At 57.7% G+C, this 23,678-nt stretch overlaps 1 protein-coding gene across 1 annotated transcript in view; it reads right to left on the bottom strand.

Moving 5' to 3' along the window:
- The window catches only part of GREB1L (GREB1 like retinoic acid receptor coactivator), an 80,319-nt gene that overhangs the window by 40,767 nt on the left and 15,874 nt on the right, over nucleotides 1-23,678 (bottom strand). Inside the window, 1 exon segment of the mRNA XM_078600673.1 lies at nucleotides 8,647-8,739. The gene's annotated coding sequence lies outside the window, so the exon portion shown is untranslated.

The following is a 23,678-nucleotide window of genomic DNA, read 5'->3' as shown; positions in this document are numbered from 1 at the left end:
TATTCCTGCTACTACTGCTGCTACTATTGCAGCTGCTCTTCCTGCTGCTACAGCTGCTGCCGCTGCTACGACTGCTGTTACTGCGGCTGCCCTTCCTGCTGCTACAGCTGCTGCAGGTGCTGCGGTCCCCGTGCACCACGACAGGGAGGTCCGCTGGGCCTCTGCTGCGTGCGGCCGCACAGATGTCACAAAGGCCAACGAGATTAGCGGCTCCGGCCCAAAGTTAATTAGATCGGCTGCTAAGCCACGGATTAAGTCAGGCAGAATGCCACAAAGTGGACCCCCCACCCCACCGCCCCCCTCCCCAAAGGATTTTTTAAAATGTCTTTTTTGAAAGCCCAATGGCAAACACGCATTTGTCAGAGCAGAGGAGGACTCAATGACGCGGCGGTGGCGGCTTGTGTGGGCGAGGGCGCGGTGACCGCACCGGACAAATGTGGCCAATGACTTCATTCCTCATCGGATGTTTTGCGGGTCGCTGGTTAGACTGCAGTAGGTGGCATTTGACCAGAAGTGGCGACAGCCGTAGCGAGTGGAACGCTGGATGCGGTGTACCTGGCACGGTAATATTGTGCGGGTCGTCGGTAGAGACTGAAGTAGTTCGCAGGTGTTGCCACGCCAGATGATTTGGTGATTGCTACTGCCGCTGCTACGTTGGCAGTGGTGCTTAAACAACAACAAAAACGAATTGGCAACATTTCGGGCAATGGCCCTTTTTCACAGCACAGAGGCAGTGTTATCGACGTACATGCTGAGTCTTCTGTTTGTTGTCGCCGCTGAAACTCCTGGAGCCGATGTAAGAATTCAGCCGATCACACACCTCGCTCTCCTGCCTCACCTATGCTGAAGCCCAGCACAGGTGCATTCACGTGCGCGCCAATTGTTTAATGGTTGCGTCGAGCTCGCAATTATTCGCGATTTACACATACGGCACTCGAATAATACGCTAATATGACACTGAGGCCTGAGCGGAGAACTTCCGAAAGCACAAAAACAAGACGGAAGATGCAGTACACAGGACAAGGTGAAGCCGGACCGTGACGAGCCATGGAAGCGCTGCCCCCCCGGCTCGAGCTCCCTCCGTCCGATACGGAGCGGCTTCTTCTTCGTGCCGCCCGTACATCTATAACCCTTCCGCGGCTTCCCTCCCTCTCAGGGCCTTGACCTCCGAGAACCGTACAACCGCCGTGACCGCCACCCGGTGCCCGCGACACGATCCCCAAACTCTGGTCACGCCGAGCCCTCGCCGCTTGTACCCGCGCGCGCCTCGCCCACGCCTCGCCCGGCCCTCTCCTGTCAAGCCTTTCCCGCCACGTCGCATCCTCCTCCTCCTCGCCGCCCTCTGCCAAGGCCCTGCCAAGGCCCTGCCCGGCGCCTGCCACAGAGCGCCGTTGGCACTTTCAATCATTAACCTCGCAGGGGGGCCAACAGAAGGCTCGCGCAATCCATCACCGGCGCGTTGGCAGAGCCCTCGTAGCGAAAAAACGTCAAGATCAACAAAGAGCCTCCGAGTGGCCAAGACGGATCGCTCAGGAAGTGGTGCCGCCCGGCCTTTGTGCGCGAGCCACTTGTGTCCACTTAGCATCACAAAGAGAGCCGGGCCCAGGCGGTGGGGCTTAAGTAAGAGAGGGAGACCGGGGAGATTGGGGGGCCTGCGGGCACAGGGGTGGAATGGCTCGCGCCCCACCCCCTGTCCCCGCGCCCCCCCTCCAGCCCGCTGCCACCTCCACTGAACACCGGAGGCGGCGCCCAATGACGACGGTGGCGACGATGGCGGTTGCGACGGTGCACCTTTACTCCGAGGTCATGTGCAGCAGCAGCGGGGTAGGGCACCTGGGCTGGTGAGAACCCAGGGCTGCTTCAAATATTAGTCACCGATGTTGGTTGTGAGCAGGAATCGAACTCGGGTCGCTGGGTCCGTGGCTTGGTGCACGAACCGCTGTACCCCCGCACTACCCCACCACAACCAAAAAGAAAGATCCCCCATGTAGCCTTTGTCTCCCTAGTAATGATGTTTACACATCGCACCAAGTACTCATTTGAGGCCGAGTCTCACACACACAGACAGCCACAAATACGATCACGTGGACACGGATCGCTCGTCCGCTCTGAGAGACGTGGCGTAGTTCACCGCGCTCGGGCCAAGGAGGCCGGTGACACGCGGCGATCTTTCAATCGCTCCGTGCGTGCGTTGCCTGTTTGCACGAGAGTGCAAACAGGACCCCTTTGAAAAAATAAATCAATACAAATTAAACATTAAGACATCCAAATGCTCAAGCCAATTTACACGCAGGCTTTTCTCTTACGTCCGTTGTCCTTCCTCGCACCTCCAATTCGAACGTTTGGCTACGTACGGTGCGAAAGAATTTCAACATACACATAGTTCAGCATACATAATGGTTTGTTTGAGACGTCCATGATCAAATCATCTGCGATCAACTCAAATGCAATTAAATCATTCGCCATTAAATCACGCGAGTCCACTCGACTTGGATGCCAATGCCTGGTAAGTAACTCGAGACGTCGGCATTCTGATATGGCGTTCTAAATATAAGCACCAACAACGGGAGCTTTGCCCTCGTGGCGATGGGGCCCACACCCCGAACAACAATAGCATCCGCTCGGAACCAAAACTCTCCCCTCGCCCCTGCGGTTTCTCACCAATGACCGCACCCGCCGCTCGGCCAACGCAAAGAATCCAATTGCTCTGCAGCAATTCGTCACTGCGAGCCGGCACCGCGTGTGAACACCAAGGGCAGCCACGCGCGACCCCCGGCACGCCCTACGCGCACCACGTCTTACGGCCACCGCGATCGGGGCGGGCGCTCGCGGGAGCCGAGGTGGGCCCGGCACCCCCGCGCTCTCCGTAGCCGCATCTCACCACCGCGTTGGCCGCGCACGCTTAACATCTCTGCTGGCCCCCCCCCATCCGAGAGGAGCTGCAGCCGCGCCGGCTTTTGCGCCGCTTCAACCTTCGTAGCTTCGATTTTACATCGGCACGCCGCTTCACCTCTACACCGCGTCGGCACGGGCCACGTACCGAGCGCTCTACCTCCGGTTGCCATCCCACCAGCACGTCCACCGCATTGTTTTTGTCAACTCGAGTTGGCCCAGGAAATTTGGGCTGCAGCCCGAATTCCCTGGTCTCGTTTCAACGGGAGCCAGCCTGGATTCCAATCGTATAAATCAGGCTGAGCAGAAACCAAGCAAGTGTCAATGAAAGACGTGGATCAATTAAGTTCACACTAAACTCGTAGCGTTTAACGTTCGACCGTGTCAGCGAAGTGGTCTTCATATTTACCGTGCGAGCGTTGCAGGGAATCCTTACTTGGAAGTGTTTCTGAGCAAGCAATGCCCCATTGGACGTAATAATTTGAGTAGCTCGGAATTTCACGGAATGCTAATTTAGTTTCACCAAATCGAGTCCTGGAAGAAATCCGACCAACTCAGGGCAACTCGAGGTCAAAGTGACCCGGGTCTTACTGGAGGAGATACATTTTATTTGGCCCCCCATGAAAACTTGGTGCGAAGGGGAAACACCGTTCCCACGGAGACATCTCTGGTTCAGATGAAAGAGTCCAGCGGCCGGCAGCGAGACTCCACGACAGAGCGGCACGTGCGGGCAAACTTGTCGGCGCACCCCTCGCGCATCGGACGCAGGCGCGGCACGCGTTCCCTCGGCAGATCCGCTCACGACGTGGCGGCGCGGCAGCGGGGTCGTCCGGAGGATTCCAGTCGCAGGGATCAAGCGGGGAGAAAACGCGGCCCGGTGGACCGAAGCGGAGAAACGACGACGCCCCGTGTCCTGCCAGTGCCCGGGCGCGAGCGAAAGAGCGGCGTCCGTTGCGAACGACGAACGTGGCTCTGAACGACGAGGTACCAGTCGGCGCTCGAGCGGCTCCGGTCACCGTGCCCTCGGGGGCCGCGCCGAGCCACGTGACGCGCTACACGATACAAAATTAAGCAACGTAATTTAACGCTTGCGGAAAGACGCGGGAAGTGGCGGAGACGCGGGGATCGGAGCGGCGATCGAGGCTCGGGGGGGGTGGGAGACGGGGCGTCGCGCGTGCACCGCGCGGGCAGCACCGGACGCCGCCGTCGGCGCAACTAGGGGCGTGCGTCAAGTTTACTGGCAGAGAGCGAGCGCGGTTTCGCCGTGACACGGCCGTAAGCCGAGCCCGGTCGCGTGGAATTAGCGAGACGACGCGGCCGCCGCTCGTGTGGGATCACCGCACAATCTCTCCGGCTCCCACAAATCCCGGCGAGCGAATTTCAGAGAATTTCAGAATACGGCTCAGAGAATAAATAAAAATCCCTCGACAAAGGAGGCAGAGCGGAGACGCCGCATGTCTTTTTTCTGTGGCATAACGGCCGGCACACAGAGGTCGCCCCCCCCTCCACCGTACGCGGCGACCGAGGCTCCGAACCGATCCGCAAGCGCCGCCCCACCGTGCGCTCTCTACACGGGACAAAATCCCAGCACGCCACGTCCAGGAAACCTTTCGGCGTCGGCCGTGGCCGTCGCGACAAGCGGCGTGCGGCCGATTCTATCAAAAAAGCGGCGGCGAACATCGGCGTCGCGAGCGCCGCCATGCCGCTAAGCGTCGCGGCCGCCGGGGCCCACGGAAGCGCGCGGAGAAGCGCCCCGGCTGGCGCGGCGGCGGGGCCGCCAATGGGAACGCTCCCGCGGATCGCGCGGTGGAGCGGTGGAGTGGCTCAGCGGGGCACTCGAGACGCAGGTGACGTGGCCTGCGAGCGATGCGAGAGAGAGCGCTCGCGGCGGCAGCGGCCAGGGGTCACGGTGACCTGCTGGCAGCCACCACCTCCTTCCACCAGCCCCGGTTTTCAACCTCCACCCCCCACTCCCCCCCCATCCCCCCCCACCCACCGCACAATGTGGCCGTGACACAGGAATGCGATGTGCAGTGGCACCGTGTACTCGGAGGAACGGGAGGGTGAGCGGGAGAGAGTCGGAGAGAGCGAGAGAGAGAGAGAGATTGAGAGATTGAGAGACGGTGAGTGGAAGTGAGCGGGAGATGGTGAATGGGAGAGAGAGAGCGGGAGAGAGCGAGACATGGTGAGTGGGTGAGAGAGAGCGAGACATGGTGAGTGGGAGAGAGAGAGTGGGAGAAGGTGAGTGGGAGAGATGGGCCTGCAGCTGCTGGATGTTGTTGTTGACGCTCGGGCATCCCTCATGAAGAGGGAGACGCGATGCGCGACACGACAGAGAAGATTCACACGCACAGCGAGCGCCGCAGGGGACAAGGCCCACTCACAGCGCTCACCCACTCTGCCTGCTTCCACCTCACCCTTCCCTCCATTGCTGCCTCCCTTGCTCTCCTGCTTCCTCTTTCTGTCATTCCACTCCCTCCCCTGCTCCCTCCTTTGTTCTTTGCATCGCCAGCCCCCGTTCCCCTCCCCTGCTGCCTCCCTCCATCCTTCCCTCCTGCACCGCTCTCCCTCCCTTCCCTCCTGCTTCCTCACTCGCTCCATCTCTCTGTTCTCCCTTCCACCCGCTCTCTCCCCATGTCCCCGCTCTCTCCCCATGTCCACGCTCTCTCCCCATCTCCCCGCTCACTCTCTGTGTTCATCTCCCTGTGTCTCCCAACCTGTAACGCAAACACCGACCCATCTCAAGACATTTACCGCTCGTAAACGCCGTGGCACCGGATGAGGAGCCAGCAGATCTTTTACGAGGTTGGCGAGGGAGCTCCAACGGTCAGGAACATCAACGTGAGAAGGCTCCGTCACCACGCGGACGCAGTGCCAACGTAATCGTCCAGCGTCCCCCACGTCCCGGCGTCTTATCGCTCCGTCCGTACACCCCGTCGCTCGCACTCCGCGTTCTCGCTTCGTTCCCGTTCCTCCGAGGAACGGGAACGTATCGGCCCTCCTCCCCAGCTCCCCCCACCCCCACCCCCCCCCCATCCACCCCCCCCCATCCTCACAGCCATTTTCACGAGTCCCCACCTCTTGTTTTATTTTCCTCAATCCCGCACCCTCCACCTCCCCCCACCCTCCATCCCCATGCTCAGCGCGCCCCGCTCCCCCCGAGTCCCCACACCCTACCCCACGCCCCCCACCGTCGCCCCTTCCACACGGCCAATATTGACTCGTGTAACGGGTCTGGGCTGCCAGGGCAGCCTGACCTGGCTTCATCGCTCCTCGGGTGTTAGCACAGGCTCACAGCGTCACGCACGCTGCTGCCCCCAGCGCCCCCCAGCGCCCCCCAGCGCCCCCCAGAACCACATTCACCACAACCGCAATGAGGAAGACGACGATGATAGCGATAACACAATGAAGATGTCACAATGACAACACAATGGCGGTGTGAGCATCTTGGCTTTGAAATAGGGTCACGATCCGAAACGACGCGCGACCGCTCGGTACGCTTCCTTTACCAGGTGGTGCTTCCTTTGCCAACGGGGAAGGGAAAATATGGGGGAGGTATTTTTTGTATATATCTGTAACTCATCAGCACCGCGTGGCTGATGGCAGAAATGACCCCACAAAGGGGACCCTGTGTGACGGGGGGGCAGGGATCCGAGGGCACAAAGGCAGCCCCCCAACACCCCACGCAATGGGGCCCACATGGCCCCATTGCAGAGAGCAGCGGTAAAGCTTCGTGTCCGTGTGGGTGTGCGCGTGAGCGACGCAGTGCCGTGTGTGCGTGTGCGTTCACCAGTACCTGCTACCCGAGTTTGTTTCCCTCTCACGGCCAACGCCAGTGACAACGATCTGAACCGGTCCTGGGCCAACCCGAGGTCGACTCACCCTTAAATGAGCACCTGGTGCGGTGTGTAAACATTGCCACTGGGGAGACAAAGGCGGACGGTTGTGATCCTGGCCACCGACTCCCTCGTGTGCCGTGCCGGTCTCAATAGGTGCTCGCTAACATCACTTGCCCCAACAGTCTGTTACCGGTTATACGGAGGATCTTTGTTCTGTGCTCACCAGTGGGACCACGCGTACGCACATTGCGCACCATAACCACCACTGCCATGACAGCCTCCACCACCACCAGCAGCAGCAGCATCACCACAAGGATCGACATTTCTACCTACTGCCATCACCACGACCAACAACCGCTTTTGCCACCACAACCATAATTACTACCGCCATCACTACCAGCACCACCACAAGCATCACAACCAGTTTTACTCTCACAGCCACCATTCTCAATTACTGCTGCTGCACCGCTGCCAACACAACCCTGACACCACCACAACCATCATCAAGTCCGGGATTGGCACCACCACCACCATTACGACCATCACAACTATCGGCATCACCACTGTTACCAAAACGAACAACACTACCTCTGCTAATATCACCACCACGACCATCACAGCCACTGCTACGATCACCCTCGGCACCACCGACACCACCGGCCGCGCGCACGCGATCCTGTGCGCTAAAACGCCGCCAGAGGAGCGGGCAATGTAAGAGTGCGGACAAGTTGATCAGAGAGTTTGACAACCCCCCCACCGGGACGCCACGCTGTGGTCACGACGACGAGGAGCAGGAGGAGGCGGAGAGGACAGGAGAGTGAGCGGAGAGGGCACAAGAGGGAGAGAGCCTCTTCCTTTCATCTCTGTCTCATCCTCCCCTCCTCCTTCCTCTCGCCACTCACCTCTTGTTTCGGCTAAAACCTCTCTGTGGGATTAAAGTCAGCAAAAAATAAATCTCGAGAAGAGAGATGGGGACCACGATTCAGGAAGAATCGCAGTTTCTCCCCGCGGCCTGCCCCCCTCCCCGGCACGCCGGCACACTGTGTGGCATCCGACTCCAACACTCAGACTCCCCGCAGAGACAATCCAGGCCTGGATTTGACTCTTTAGGTTCGGCTCCCTGCTGTGAAAATCCGGGCCAGGAACTCTGCCCATTGTTTGAGACCTCCTCAGTTGTTCTTCACTGAGAAGCCACCCTTCTCTACTCCACCCACCCCCACCCTCGCCTCCGCCTCAACCCCCCCCCACCCCCCTTCTCCTGCAATAAATGACCAGTCCCTCCCAGTATGCACGACCACCACCACCCTGACTCACCCCTCACCCCTCCGCCCAATTGGCTGAGCTTCGCAGGCATTCGTGCCCATTGCGGCTGCCAACAACTCACGGTGATACGGGGCCCCTTGAAGTTCTGGCCAACACGACCACCACCACCACCACCTCCACGATCCCAACAAAACGCTTTCTAGAACCCGCTTATCGGTCACTAGGGTTGGATCCTGGTGAGGGCACGGCCACCAACTCTGTTCTTCTGATATCTCCACAAATAGATAATTACATTTTTAGTTTTCCAGACCAAAACCTGCCAGCATTAATTGTTCAGGAAAAACTCCGAACTGGCCTCAACTTCCATGTTTCACCAGCAGTCAGGCTTGCCAAACAACAACAACATTTTTATCGTTGACCCAATGTTTTGCCGAATTTGACTCATTGGCCCGAGCGATGCTTATCCACTTACAATGGCCCGGCACATGACCCGGCACTTGACCCGGCACATGACCCGGCACATGACCAGGCACATGACCCGGCACATGACCCGAGGACGTTCAAAATAGCACATCGGATAAACCTGTGGGGTATCAAATTCGTGAATAATAAACGATGATGATGATGTCGACGACGATGACGCCAATCTCACCTCTAGCGGGGCCGTGCAATAGGGGGGACCTGCCGGTTCTCCTGACGTTTTCGTGTGGAGAACGGAGAGAAAATCTCCAAGACGTCGATCTCCCTGCAACAAAACAAACGGCGGTTGAGCAAGACAGGGTCCCCTGCCACAGACCGGCAGCTCGCTCGCTGGTTCCCTGGCTCACCCACTGGCTCCCTGGCCAGTTTCCTGGCTCCCTGGCTCACCCACTGACTCAACGGCTGGTTTCCTGGCTCACCCACTGACTCACCGGCTGGTTTCCTGGCTCCCTGGCTCACCCACTGGCTCATCGGCTGGTTTCTTGGCTCCCTGGCTCACCCACTGACTCAACGGCTGGTTTCCTGGCTCACCCACTGACTCATCGGCTGGTTTCCTGGCTCCCTGGCTCACCCACTGGCTCATCGGCTGGTTTCCTGGCTCACCCACTGACTCATCGGCTGGTTTCCTGGCTCCCTGGCTCACCCACTGACTCAACGGCTGGTTTCCTGGCTCACCCACTGGCTCATCGGCTGGTTTCCTGGCTCCCTGGCTCACCCACTGGCTCATCGGCTGGTTTCCTGGCTCCCTGGCTCACCCACTGACTCAACGGCTGGTTTCCTGGCTCACCCACTGACTCACCGGCTGGTTTCCTGGCTCACCCACTGACTCACCGGCTGGTTTCCTGGCTCCCTGGCTCACCCACTGGCTCATCGGCTGGTTTCCTGGCTCCCTGGCTCACCCACTGACTCACCGGCTGGTTTCCTGGCTCACCCACTGACTCATCGGCTGGTTTCCTGGCTCCCTGGCTCACCCACTGGCTCATCGGCTGGTTTCCTGGCTCCCTGGCTCACCCACTGACTCAACGGCTGGTTTCCTGGCTCACCCACTGACTCATCGGCTGGTTTCCTGGCTCCCTGGCTCACCCACTGGCTCATCGGCTGGTTTCCTGGCTCCCTGGCTCACCCACTGACTCAACGGCTGGTTTCCTGGCTCACCCACTGACTCACCGGCTGGTTTCCTGGCTCCCTGGCTCACCCACTGGCTCATCGGCTGGTTTCCTGGCTCCCTGGCTCACCCACTGGCTCATCGGCTGGTTTCCTGGCTCCCTGGCTCACCCACTGGCTCATCGGCTGGTTTCCTGGCTCCCTGGCTCACCCACTGGCTCATCGGCTGGTTTCCTGGCTCCCTGGCTCACCCACTGGCTCATCGGCTGGTTTCCTGGCTCCCTGGCTCACCCACTGGCTCATCGGCTGGTTTCCTGGCTCACCCACTGGCTCATCGGCTGGTTTCCTGGCTCACCCACTGGCTCACCGGTTGGTTAACCTGCTGGCTCACTCGCACGCACGCCGCCGGGCTCTCCACGTCAGGGACCTCAGAAATTCTCTACACAGCCGGCACACCACATCCACCTTGTCACGTGCCACCAACTCCCGGTCTAACCAGCGATATCAAATGAGAAATGAAGCCCCGCTCGCACGGCTATACAGAGTGCGGCACTGCTCGAAGGATCCTTCTAAGGCTCCCGTCGGCACGGGTAGGCACACACACGCACAGCCAGCGCAGGAGAGGACGGGCAGGAGGGGGGGCCCCCCTCCCTGTCACCGCGAGTCCCAGGGGAGGCTTAGCCGCTCGAGACGTTCAGTGCCCCCTCCGCCACCGTCACACGTGGCGGCCCGACGAGTGTGCAGGGTCACGCACGGCGCAGAGAGAACGAATAATTGTGTGCGGTGCACGCACGTACGCACACACGCACAAAGACAAAGACCCCCGTATAGCCTTAACAGACTGTTGGGGCAAGTGCTGTTAGCGAGCACCTATGAAGGTCAGCACAGCACACGAGGGGGTGGGTGGCCAGCACCACGCCCGGCCACCTTTGTCTCCCCAGTGGTGATGTTTACACACATTACCAGGTATTCATTTGAGGCTGACTCGACCTAGGGGAGGGCCCAGGAACGGTTCAGATAATCGTCACTGGTGTTGGCCGTCAGCAGGAATCGAACTTGGGTGGCCGGGTTAGTAGTGCAGCGTGCTAACCGCTACACTACCACTCCCCTACTGCACACATGCGCACATACGCACACACAAGCACACACAAGCACACACAAGCACACGCGCGCGAGTGCGCGCTAATCAATCGTGCAGACCGGGCGTAACATATAGGCCACTCGGAGAACAGTGTGTACGAGAGCGATGAGCCGACGGATAACAGCCCGCAGCACACCGCCCACTCAGACAACAGAACACAGCAGCCACACACGCCACCACCTCCCCACCACCGCCACCCTCACCAAGTTCTTAGCTCCCAGGGACAAGGATGCAATAATGCGTGCCAGCAATTCTAGATCGCGTACACGAATGCGTGTTCGCGTGTGTGCGTGCGCGTGGCCGAACGCGCGCACATACACATGCACGCACGTGGATGCGTGCCGCCAGGACCGCCGCCAGCACCACCACCACCACCACGCCGCACCACCACCACCACCAGCACCACCACCACCCCGCACCACCACCACGCCGCACCACCACCACGCCGCACCGAGGATAAAGTGGGGGCCAAGGTCACGCGCGGCAGACACTGTGCACAAAGATAAAGATCCCCCATATAGACATATAGACTGTTGGAGCAAGTGCCGTTTGTGAACACCGATGTATGAAGGCTGATACGAAGGACGAGGGGCTGGTGTAACCAACGCCACGCCCTGCCACCTTTGTCTCCCCAGTGCAAATGCCTGCACACTGCACAAGGTATTCATTAATGGCCGAGACGATGTACAGGAGGCCAGCCCAGGACCAGTTTAGATATTGGCCGCGAATTCGTGAACCACTGATGATGACACACACACACGGACACGCACACACACACACACTCCCTCGTCGCTTGGTGGACACCGCGTGTGCGCCGTCACGTCTGATCCGCGGCCAACCCCACGCGGACCAGGGCAGCAGCGTGGCCCACGGGTCAGCGTCACGTCCACGCACGGCCCTTCTCCCACTCCACCCCCCATGACAGCTCCGCACCACCAACCACGCGAGCTGTGCGTGTGTGACGTGCGAGCACTATGTGTGTGTGTGTGAGCTGTGTGTGTGTGTGAGCTCTATGTGTGTGTGAGCTGTGTGTGTGTGAGAGCTGTATGTGTGTGTGAGCTCTATGTGTGTGTGAGCTGTGTGTGTGTGAGAGCTGTATGTGTGTGTGAGCTGTGTGTGTGTGAGCACTATGTGTGTGTGTGAGCTCTATGTGTGTGTGAGCTGTGTGTGTGTGAGAGCTGTATGTGTGTGTGTGTGAGCTGTATGTGTGTGTGAGCTCTATGTGTGTGTGAGCTGTGTGTGTGAGCTGTATGTGTGTGTGTGAGCTCTATGTGTGTGTGTGAGCTCTATGTGTGTGTGTGTGTGAGCTCTATGTGTGTGTGTGAGCTGTATGTGTGTGTGAGCACTATGTGTGTGTGTGCTGCGTGTGTGTAGCGTGCAAGCTATGCGTGTGTGCCGTGCAAGCTGTGTGTGTGTGAGCTGTGTGTGTGTGAGCTGTATGTATGTGTGTGCTGCGTGTGCGCCGTGCAAGCTGTGTGTGTGTGCCGTGCGAGCCGTGTGTGCTGCGCAAGCCGTACGTGTGCACCCACCACACTCTCACGCCTCCTCCTCCTCTGCTCCCAAGCTGCCTGTGACCAAAGGCCGTAGGCCTGAACGAGACTCCTTCTTCTCTCCTCCCTCCCTCCATCCCTCCTGTCACCACCGTGTCTGGGCGCCCTGACCCGCACACGCTGCCAGCCGCTCCCAGTCCTCACCGCGATGCGCGCCTGCGTCGGTTCGTCCACCAGCACGATTGAGCGCGTGCATGTGTAAGTGCGAGTGTGTGTGTGTAAGTGCGAGTGTGCCTGTGTAAGTGCGAGTGTGTGTGTGTGTGTGTAAGTGCGAGTGTGTGTGTATGTATGTGTAAGTGCGAGTGTGTGTGTGTATGCAGGGAGCAGTGGTTGCAGCGATTATCGCGCCGCACTAAAAACGAAGCCATTGGAACTCTATTCCCAGCCATGGCCAACATCCCAGAGGGATATCTGCACCCGTCCTGGTGTAGAGATTCGTCGACCTGGCCTTAAGCGAGTAAGCACCAGCACTGGGGGGAAACTGTCTGGAGCGAGCCTCACCACTCCCCGTGCCGGCCTTAATTGGTGCTCGCCAACAGCACTTGCCCCAGCAGTCTGTAAAGGCTATACGGGAGATCTTTGTCCATTTGTGCGTGGGGAGTGGCGATGCAGCGGTTGGCACACTGCGCTACAAAACACGGTAACCGATCTAGCTCTCCCCTAGGTCGACTCAGCTTTCAAATAATTCACTCTCGGAGTGTTCAAACATCAACATTGGGGAAACAAAGGCTGCTGGGCGTGATGCGGCCACGCCGCCCTTGCACGTGGCGTGGTGCCAACCTGAGAAGGCGCTCGCTAACGGTGCGTGCCCTCCCACGTCGTCCCGCAGGGCATGTGCCCACGAGCGGCCTCTGCCGCACGCAGATCCCCCCGTGGTGAGAGGTCCCCGCTGAGAGAGCCTCCAGCGCCGTGCGGACCGGACCCAGGCGGGACGCACGTGGCACGGGGGTCGGGGGGAGGCGCCACTCCCCCAGGCACGGAACGCGTGAGTGACCAGAGAGGGGCACGGTGACCTTGGACAAACAGCCACCCCCCCAAATGCACACACACTCCCACGTGCACACGCACAAAGATCCCCCGTGTAGCCTTTAACAGACCTTTGGGGCAAATTCTGTTAGCGAGCACCTCCGAAGGCCGGCACGGCAGACGAGGGGGTGGATGGCCAGCACTGTGCCCGGCCGCCTGCGTCTCCCCGGTGCCGATGTCCAAGCAAACGCAGTGAGCGGGAATCGAACTCGGGTCGACGGGTCCGAAGCGCACTGCGCAAACTTCTGTGATACCACTCCTCGCGCTCAAAAGAACACGCGCGTGGAGTGCGTGGGTGCGTGTGTGCGATTGGTTGTGTGAGGGATCTGGACCGTTGGCCACTCTCCTCTCATTCTATATTTGCGCAGGTGAGGGCCAATTGAGATCCATTATGCCTCACAATGGAGCGCCCGGGTCAGCGTTCAAGTAATTGCAGGTAACGTTCAAATTTCAGACTGGGGCCATAAAACCACAGACAATGCCCTGTCCTTGCAACAGTGGTCTTTAACGTCAACTTAGCAGCAAATTGGGGGCTTTGGTAATTCACCCTCTGAAATACTCGGCCGGAAGGTGGTGGGGGAAGGCTCAGCGGCCGTGCTCGCGGACCGCCGCGCCACAAGTGTATGTGCGTGCCCGTGTGTATGTGCGTGTGTATGTGCGTGCGTGCGTGCCCGTGCGTGCGTGTGTATGTGCGTGTGTATGTGCGAGCATGCCCGTGCGTGCGTGCATATGTGCGTGCGTGCCCGTGCGTGCGTGTGTATGTGCGTGCGTGCCCGTGCGTGCGTGCGTATGTGCGTGCGTATGTGCGTGCGTGCCCGTGCGTGCGTGTGTATGTGCGTGTGTATGTGCGTGCATGCCCGTGCGTGCGTGTGTATGTGCGTGCCCGTGCGTGCGTGTGTATGTGCGTGCGTGCCCGTGCGTGCGTGTGTATGTGCGTGCGTGCGGTGAGGAGTAATTGCGCAGCGGTTGGGGAATTGTGCAAGGAACCCGGTGTTCGATTCCCACTCACAGCCAAAATCGGTGAATATCTTAAACGGTCCTGGGGCTTTCCTGGTTCAACTGAGCGTTAAACGAGTAGCTGGTGCGCTGTGTAGATATCAGCGCTGGGTAAACAAAGGGGGCCGGGCGCGACACTGACCACACCGCCTACTCGAGTGCCATGCCGGCCTTCAAAATTGCTCGCGAACAGCACTTTCCGGAACAGTGTGTTTAGGCTATAGGGGGGATCTTTGTCTTTGTGTGTGCGTGCATAGAGGCGGGCGGCAGTGCTGGGGCAGGGCACCCTGACCCAGGCCCCTCCCTTGCCTCCAGGTGCACACGGGGGGGGGGGTGCGTGAATATGTGGGCATGTTGACGCGCATGGACAATGTGCGTGCCCGCACGTGTCCATGTGCATTTCTGATCATCTCAGTGTCTGTGTGTCTGTGTGCTCGTACATCTAGATGTGCATGTTTGAGTGCATCCAAGCTTGTGTTCCCATTGGTGTGTGCATCTGCGTTCGTGTCGATGTCAATATAGGAGTCGATCTCGGGGAGGACAATGACCGGTTCAGATCATCGTCACTGGCGATTGCCGCGAGCAATCGAACTCGGGTCGCTGGGTTCGTGCCTCGTGAGCATGGTTGGTTAGGTATGGTGCAAAAGAATGTCAACATACATGCATACATACGTAGCGCAGCGTGCTACCCGCTACCGTACTGCTCCCCTAGGTCGACTCCGCCTCAAAGTATCTGGTGCGGTGTGTAAACATCGCCACTGGGGAGACAAAGGCGATCGAGCATGGTGCTGGCCACCCAGCCCCCCGTGTGCCGTGCTGGCCTTCATAGGTGCTCAGTAACAGCGCTTGCCCCAAAAGTCTGTTTAGGCTACACGGGGGATCTTTGTCTATGTCTATATGTGTCTTTGTGCCCGAGTCTGTGTCCAAGTCTGTTTTGTCACGTGTCTGTGTCAGTGTGGATGTAGACGCATATGTACGATTGTGTACGTTTGTGTACGTTTGTGCATGTGTACGTTTGTGCATGTGTACGTTTGTGCACAGATGTACACGTGCATTTCTGTACAATCACGCATGCGGCCATTTGTCCAGGTTCCCACGTCTGCATTTCCATGTGTGCAGTGTCCGAGTACCCGCGCCTGTGCGCTTGCGCGTCTGCCTGTACACGGATATCTGTCCTTGTGCATTTCCACGCGTTCGTCTCATCCGCGAGGTCACGCCGACCCGCTCCGTGCGGCCCTCCCCTGGCTCCACGCCAGACCCGTGTCTAAATCCTTCCCTGCGGCAACAAATTGGAATGTAATTTATTTTTTGGACATCAATCAAGAGCCCTTCGCCATCCCAAGCAGCATCTTCCTTGTTCCCTGCGAGACGGAGCTGAAAAAGATTCCCACTTCATTTTACAGTTGAATAAATCCATTATTTAAACGAGAGTCACGCGCTCGCACCAGCGAGTGAACACGATGCTGCGATGGGGCACAAACGTGACAGAACTCTCTAGCAGGGTATCGCCCATAACCGCTCGCTGCTAACCGCACGCATGACAACGCGTCACTTTCTCGCTATTTATATCACAATGGAACACAATTTTTCTTCCTGGGTAGTAAGTGTTATTTTGTAATTGCTTATGCCTAAAAAGTATAGAAAATGGCTATTATTCCCCACAAACTTTGCTTTTGTGACCAGGACAGTGATATTTAGAAATTTACCTATTAAATAATAATTTGTTACACAGCGTATTCGAACGCTCGAGAAAGACGTGCCGATCTCACGGTCGCACAAACGCGCCGCGGCGCTCGCCTCCGCTGCCAAGCCTCTGTTGGAAATTCCACATTCCTATGACAGGTTATTCTTAAAACAATCACGGTTGACTTCTCACAAAGGTGATGCTCAATTATGGACCGCCAACTTGATGCTCTCAATCTCACAATGTGGGTCCGCGACCTGTCGCGCTGATCCAGCCACATTTGTCTTTTTAGTTGACAATTTTGTCGCGATCGTGCCACCGGTATCGTCTCGCGAGACGAAAATTCGACGCAGAACTCACGCCAAGCAGCGCACCAGGCCGGGTAAGAGGATCGTCTCGGGGAAGGACTTCTCACAGAAGTGGCCACCGATCTACAGTTACACTAGGAGGCGGTACTTTCCTGCCCGCCCTGCGACAGAGAGAAATGTCCAGCACATATCGCTAATTTTCAGAGGTGGAATTGATAGAAATTATGAGCAAAATCAAATTTACAGCTTTGTTTTTTTTTAATGAGTGAACATCGGTGATCGGGCCGAGGCCATCAACCCACTCCCCTTGAGAACCTGGTTTAACCACAGGCGGCTGAAACCCAGGAGATTAAACCCCAGATCTCATCTGTGTGGGCTCAGTGCTCTCCCAGTCCAGTCATTGTGCCCACAGGGCACGGCACAACGGGCCGGGTCACCGTCGTCGTCGTCACCACCACCACCTCTATCCTTCCCAGGGTGCCCGGCACTCTCCCTGCCTGCCGGCGCTTCTCCCCACCTCTCCCCACACTCCTCCATTGCCACCACCAGGGGCGCTGTCGCCGCGGGAGAGGGCAGAGAGGCATTTGCCCCTTGCCCACCCGCCCACGACCCGCTGCCAGAAATGTGCGCGGGCGCGTGTATTTGCGTGCGATTGCGGCTCAAGCCCCGAATGGCGGCCGTTGTTCCCGAGTACAGGAAAAGATGAGGGCGCAGCCCTACAATGGCTCGCTCACTCCACTGCTGGTTGAAGAGCCTCCGCGGGAGCGAGCTCTGGAGAGGAGCCCTTGTCGGCGATAGTTTGGCCGACTCCTCCACGCTGGCCAGGCGTCTCCAAAGACGAGGGAGTCGCCACACGTCACCCCGCCACGCACTACCTGCTGTCGATCGACGAACTGCGCTGTTACCCTTTCACAGCGCTGGGTGAACAGTGGCAGCGGGATTGAACATGTCGCTCCGATGATTCCACTGCTGCGGAGGGAGATGGAGTCCAACCGGCGCTCTCCGGATCGCCGGTCCAGAGCGCGAGACATTGCCGTGCGGCGGCTTCCCCGGACTAACCGGGCGGACGTCCGCCCCAGCCGAGACCGAGTCCACGCGTGGCCGTGAGCCGGCCAGCGGGCAAACAGATCGCGCGCACACGCCGGCCACGGGGCAGGGGAGCCATGGGCGGCGGGGTCATTTTCCAAGGGAGGCAGCTGCCCCCCCCCCACCCCCTCGGGCTCTCGTGGCACGAGGTCAGATCCCCAGAGGGTTCGGGGGACCCAAGCCATGGGGGCGGGGAGGGACCGGGGCACATCCATCTCCGGGATGCAGCAGCTTGGCTCCCAGCGGGAGATCTGGCACTGCCCACTGCCTTTTTTTTAAAATCACAGTTGCTAAGTGCAGCCCAAAGTGGCATACGGCCAGCAACGATCAGCGCAGTTGGTGATAATAATTTAAACTCATTTACCCAGGAATGCCACACCGAGTTCAAAGACTCCAGAAGGGTTTTGCTGCACGGGGATGTTGGGCCAAAACCAGCGACGCTTCGAGTGTGCTTTTAGCTGGGGGAGAAAACCAGAAAAGCAGAATGGGGAGAGAGACCACGCAAACCCCAAGTAGAAACACACCCCTCCCGCCCAGACAAGAGTCATTCCGTTTCTTGAATTGAGCAAGGATATAATTGACGGCAGTGCCGAAGGCAGTGGTGAGGGTGCAGTGGTGAGGGTGCAGTGGTCGTGGTCGTAGCGACGGGAGGAGGGAATTCCAAAGTGGCGCGACGGAGAGGGAAGAAGCGTGCCGGTCGCACACCGCAGTGTGGAGGTCGTGAAACTGCCTGGTGGGTGGGGACCAGCCCCCCCCACCCCCGCCCACCGTGCTCGGAATGCGATGGCCGAGCGTGGCACGGTGGTGTCACCTCTGACACAAACGCCGCAGCCGCCAAGGCCTCCGCTGGCACGGAGCACCGGCCGTCGGCGTCCGCCCCGCACCCAGTCACGTGCACGCGGGGGCGCTGCTCCGTGCGTCGTGCCCTACTCCTGTGCTTCTATTGCGTGTGCGCGCTGCCGCGCGTGTTGATCGTCTCGTATCCCGGTTGTGTTGTTGTGGGATATGTATTTTGCTGCATCCTTGAAGTGCTCCATTATTTATTCTGCGAGCTGTCACGTGCATCTGCGATGGTGGTGGTAGTGGTGAGAGTGTAGTGGTGGTAGTGGTGGTGTTGTAGCAGTCGTAATAGTGGTGAGATTGTAGTGGTAGTAGCGTTGGTAGTGGCGGTGGTGGTAGTGCCGGTAGGTAACGGGTGTTCACGGCCGCCCGCTGTGCTCCGAATCTCTGCGCTCCCCCTCATTCCGCCGACCGAGATCTTCCGAGCCCCCCGCGGCGTCGTAGACGTCGATGACCGCAATAACAAACCCCGCATTCCGGGGCCCTGCGCACACTTTCGACAATCGCTACGAACCTCGTCCTGCAACACTCGCCCAGAGAACGCGGCGGCCGCTTTGGCAGGATTCCACGTGCTTCTCAAAATAACATCGCGGCACAATCTGCACTGTGCGTGCGGGGCATCGCCGGGACTCGGGGAGGGGAGCGTGACATTTGAACACGGCTGCGCCTTCCTGCCAACTCTCGCTAATGTAAGCCACATCCCCGCGCCATCTCTCTCTCCTGCGCCCCTGCCAATCCGACGCCCGTCTCATTCGCTCCCTGCACCTTCCCTGCCTCGCCCATTGCCGACAGAGTCATACAGTGGGGGGGCAGGGGGAAAGCCCCCCCCCTCAACCACTCGAAAGTTTCAGACAGCAGTTGCGTCATTGTTACGAAAAGAAAATTAAAACAGTCGCTGAGCAAACTCCCAAAGAGTCAAGCGGACTCAACAACGAACAGCAAGGCCATCAGAGTTGTAATGGAGGATAGTTGACGCGCGTGTCTTCGCTTGAGTGCGGCTGTAAGAACCCGTGAAAGAGATGATGGGCAGGGAATTCCGCTCAGGGCCAGAATGAGTTCTAGGGGAACCCAGGGGCTGTCACGGTTTTGGGGGGCGGCCTCTCTGTTGTTGTTCACCACACTTACTTCACCGCTGGGTTTTCATGCGACATGCGACACACGACTGGTATTAGCACACAGACGGCGATGCTACAGCTTCAATTACCACACGTCCTATGGGATTTAGCATCGTGCCGAGTGCTGTGCTCCAGCCGTTACGAAGCAAGATTGGTACTTTTTGCGGAAATCTCTCAAGAGTCCGAGGCCTGGGGCTGCAGCCCCCAAATCCCCCGAGTGAAGTCGGTTAACTTTTGAGATTTTCCATGAACGTAAAATTGCTAATTACTAATGAACCATTCCTGCTGTATCGTATATTTCAGATACATTTCACGAACACCTAATTCACGCACAGAGATGTTTCTGGCAACAGTGACGATGCGGCGCAGTGGGAACAACATGCCACTCTGCAATGTGGGGGATGCACCAACAACGGTCACTGCCACCTGCCTCTTGGACCCCTCTCCCCCCTTGGTGCCCCCCCCACCGCTCTCTCTCGCCTGCAATTGTTTATAATTGTTCCGCACAAATTGTGCCAGCTGGGTGGGCGCACTGCCCTCTCCCTGTGTCACACTCCTTTGGTGCGCCGCTCGCCGCTCGCCACGCCACCCTCACCGGGGACCACCGGCCGTGTCCTCGGCCTGGCCGTGGCTCGCGATGACGCCGATAACAACGGTGACCGTGGCCATACCCGTTACCTCGCCGGGGAAGCCTCGCCTCGTCCCGTCCCACCGGACGACGTTTGTCCGATTACACCGACGTGCGGCATCACGCGAGAGGAAACCAGAGAGGCCCCCGCAAGCGGCCGACGCTCAAAGCGGTGGTCAAGACGCGTTTCCGCCACGTCTTGACCACCTTGCAGGCCCGAGTCCGTCACGCCCGGCACGCTCTCCCGCCACCGCGTGCTCGTGTCACGCCGCGCATTCTCCAGCACGACGGCTCACGATTCGCTGGAGAAGAAGCTCCCGGGCACACGTCATTTTGTTTGCACTCTTTTCTTACCAAATCAGGTAGTCAATTAATCAGAAGCCAAGTTTCTTCATTTTTGGTAATCTTTCGACTCTATTTTTTCTTAAAAGGCGGCTACAAGGAAGTAACTCATCAACTATTAAAAACTAACACGGCAGAGAAGATTCCTCTCAAAATGCCACTTACCATTGATAATGGATGATAATTCTGAGCGTTTTAATCAATATTTCGAAATGTGATTTTGGGTTTTCATGTTTTATGTCAAATCGAGCAAAAAAAATCTAAACATGTTAACACAAGATTCTTATTTTTTAAACAGTGAAGCGTTTTATATTTTAAAAAAATCAACAAAACGATACACTATAAGCTTGCTTGTTAGCTGTCCCTTAAGTGTAAGGTTTGTTTTTCTTAGGTACGATATAAGGTACAAAATAATGGAACGAAATTTTTACCGCCCTGGTACCGGACTAACATTTCTTCAAAGGTACGGCACAAAACATATTTTCAAGGTAAGGTACGAAATTACAGTATATTTAATTTGAGTACGGAACACGAAAAAAATATTGTACCATACCACAGTGACAACAAGGAGGAAGGGGGAGACTGGAAAGGGGAGAGAGCTCTACGTAGCCCACGCCAACTGCGATACACCCACCCACCGATTCACACACTCACACACCCACCGATTCACACGCTCGCACACCCACAGATTCACACGCACGCACACCCACCGATTCACACACTCGCACACCCACCGATTCACACACTCACACACCCACGCGCACACCCACCAGCCCGTCTGGGTCAACCACCCAATAAATATTTCTGCAACCGGCAACCTCTCGCTGTGGCTACTGCTGGTCACGTGCTGCCTACTCTGGCCGCCTGGGGACCAGACAACATTCAGTGTGTGTGATGGCGAAGGAGCAATGACGCTGTCAGAGCGAGAGAGCTGCGCTGGCATCCATGGAAACGCCCTCGAAGCCATGCGCGGAGGCCGAGTGCGTGGAAGGGAGGGGAGGGGACCAGGGAAAATGCGATGAGCGAGAGACGACGAGTGGGGATCTCCACCCCGAGTCGGCGCCGCCTCCGCGGCCGAGCGAGGAGTCGGCCACCAGCCGTGACGCACGAACGCGACACCCGCGTCTCCGCTACTCTCCAAGTGGTCCAGCCTACGCAGCCCGATTCAATGCAAACCAGTCTCGTCTGTGTGATCTGATTCCATGTTACCGGTCTCGTCCATACACACGGGATAATGCAGACACCTTAACCTGTCTACAATACCTGGCCGTTACCCCCCGCACCGTGGCTTACCCTATCCCGACCTCCCCTACCTCCCCTGCCCACGCTATTCCTACCTCCCCTACCCCTCACTTCGAGGGGCATCTTGGCAAAGCACTCTCGGACACAGAAACCGCGTTTCTGTTGCAAAATGTTGACGCTCGTGAACCCGTGAGCATGTGCATTGGCAGCGGACGCCACGGGGCCGGCCCCAACGCACACACACCCCACATACACCCCACATACACCCCCACACACATACAACACATCACACACACCCCACATACACCCCCACACATCACACACACCCCACATACACACACACACACACCACACACATCATACACACCGCACACACACACACACATCATACAGACCCCACAACACATCGTACACACACATCAATCCGGCCAAACAAAAGCTGTTTAGGCATGCGGTGGCTGGGCATGTGGGCTACATGACCCAGCCAACGCAGCCTTGCCTGCCGGAGGAGCTCACCGATGGGACTTTGTCCAGATCTTTCAAGGATTTGTGAGCTCCTCACACAATTCAGCCTGGTTAAACCCAGGATGGATGATAGACAGGCCAGCCTAAATGTTTCTAACCGGTGAAGATGTTCCATTAGGGGGGTCAACGTTTCGCAAGCGTGGAGAAGGGAGAGAATGACTGTGGTCAAGAAGACCTGAAGCTTCGTGCGGAGCGACAGACCAGGTCACTTCCACACAGCGTTACGCAACCGTTGAAAAGATAACGCCGCTCGACTGATTCGGAGTGAGACCTCTGCTGTCAAACCGGAGCCGGTCATGAGCACACTACCCAGGTATGGGAAACTCTCCACTCTCTCCACAACTTCCCTATCACCAATTGGGAGTTTTGGGGGTGGAGTGTCCAGTGGTACAAAATACCCAGGCAGGTGCTAAGCTTTGGTGGGGCTGATGGTAAGGCCCCACCTCTCAGTGGCAAGCTCCAGGTTGAGCAGCAGCACCTCCAACTCCTCCTATGAGTGAGCAGCAATTACCAGATCATCAGCATATATAACATGGTTGAGCAATAGGGAGTCATCCCTTGATACAAGATCCCATTATATCTGTACCAGATGGAAATTCCTTCGGTACAGCTATTGAAGGCTTCACGAACTACGTGGTCGAAATAGATGTTAAATAATGTGGGAGCCAGAGGACATCCCTGTCGCACCCCAAGGTGAACAAGGAATGGCTCAAACTCCCGGCCGCGTAGTTTTACCTGGGCCCGCTCACCATCATGAAGGTCCTTACTGATCGTGAGCAGAGGGTCAAGGAATCCGAAAGCACGAAGAACCCAGAGCACAGGCCTACTGATGGTATCATAGGCCTTGACCAGGTCAATAGAGCAGAGATGTAGGTCTTGTTGAAATTCCCTACACCTCTGCTGTAGCAGACGGACAAAAAATATGGCATTTGTGCAGGACCGCCCTTTCCTGAAACCGCATTGGGGCTCCACAAACCTCTCCTCAGCATGCCTAGCAAGGCGATGTTGAATAATCCTTTCCAGGACGTTTCTTAGCACATTGAGGAGTGAGATGCCCCTATAGTTGTTCCAGTCTGTGCGGTCCCCCTTCTTAAAGAGGGGGATCACCAGGGCATCCTTCCAATCCTACGGAACCCGTCCAGTGGTCCAGACTGTTGTTATGATGTCATGTAGGGCAGTCTGTGCACAAACGCCGCCCTCCCTCAGCATTTCGCTTGGGAGATCATCTCTGCCCGGTGCCTTTCCTGGTCTCAGACTCTGGATTGCCTTTAGTACTTCCTCAACAGATGGCACCTCAGCCAGCCACTCACAGGGGGTGACTTAATCTTACAATATTTGATGCACCGCAGCCTCAGCAGGGTCATCCCCACTTTGTCCCAAGATGTTTTCCAGGCTGAGGGATTTCGCCTCTCCTGGGACATCACAGAAATGCTCAGCAAATCTGCAAACCTGTTCCTGGGGGTCAGAGATTGGATCACCGCTCTTTCCCCTAATGATGGTAATAGTTGTGGCGTTGCAGGCGACTTTTTTATGGAGTTAAAGAGCGATTTGTGATTGCAGGCCATTGAGGCAGACTCCATCTCCACATCAACCCACGACCACCACCCATCCTTGTCG

The sequence above is a fragment of the Lampetra planeri genome, chromosome 14 (assembly GCF_965212315.1).
Source record: "Lampetra planeri chromosome 14, kcLamPlan1.2.h2, whole genome shotgun sequence".
Lineage (NCBI taxonomy): Eukaryota > Metazoa > Chordata > Hyperoartia > Petromyzontiformes > Petromyzontidae > Lampetra > Lampetra planeri.
The sequence above is the reverse complement of the archived record's forward strand: the minus strand, read 5'-3'. Positions and strand labels throughout refer to the sequence as shown.